Raw genomic sequence first — 950 nt, 5'->3', positions numbered from 1 at the left:
GGTGCCCCTGTCCTCCATTGTTTCCAATGGAATGGGGGGAAAAGCAAGAGCAATAGAAGCCCAGCAGAACAGAATCAAAGTCTCCTAGAATCTCTGCAGTAGAAACTGAAAGGGGGGGCATTTTTGCAAGGCCAGTAGAACCAGTGCAATGTGCCCAGCAGAACCAGTGCCACCGTAGCATTGCAAACCCAACAGGACTAAGGTCAAGCTGGAGAATCTCTGCAGTAGAAACTGAAGGTGTGTTTTGCAGGCCCAGCAGAACCAGTACAATGTACTAGGGCCCAGCAGAAACCCGGTGCAATCAAAGAGTGTCCAGAAGAACCCAGTGCCATTGTGGAAATGTCAGGTCAACAGGACTGATGTGAAGCACAGAATTACACTCCAAGCGGGGGAGAGGGTTGTAAGCCCAGCAGTACCAGTGCAATGTACTAGTGCCCAGCAGAACCCAGTGCCACTGTATCAATGCAAGCAAAAGGGGGACTAATGTCAAACCAGAGAATCCCTGCAGTTAAAATGTGCAGAATGCTCAGCAGAACCCAGTGCCACTGGCATTGCAAGCTTAAAAGGACTGCTCTCAAAGCACAGAATCATGTGATGGGTGGGATTTTGCAATCTCTGTGCAAGGAAATGGGAAAGGAACACAGGAAGGCTGGCAAAGGGGGGGACCGTCTTGAAACAGACATAAGTAGTTTGAAACTGACAAGTTTTTCCAAGGCTAGAGAATCCCCCCCCATTGCTTTGAAGTTTGGTAAACATTTGAATTGAAAGGAGACATTCTGTCCGGTAACGAACCTCCACAGCTTGAAAGTTCATGGAAAGTCCGTGCCAGTTTACCTGCCACGAACTTCACTTCACAAACCACAAACAGGCCAAAGTTAATCACAAGCATTAGTTCGTGAGCCAGTTCATGCCCATCCCTAAGAATAATCCTCAGCAGAGTTACCCCCGTC

This window comes from Gekko japonicus, unplaced genomic scaffold (assembly GCF_001447785.1).
Source record: "Gekko japonicus isolate JY-2015 unplaced genomic scaffold, Gekko_japonicus_V1.1 scaffold1669, whole genome shotgun sequence".
NCBI classification, from domain to species: domain Eukaryota; kingdom Metazoa; phylum Chordata; class Lepidosauria; order Squamata; family Gekkonidae; genus Gekko; species Gekko japonicus.
This window is presented reverse-complemented; position numbering follows the sequence as displayed.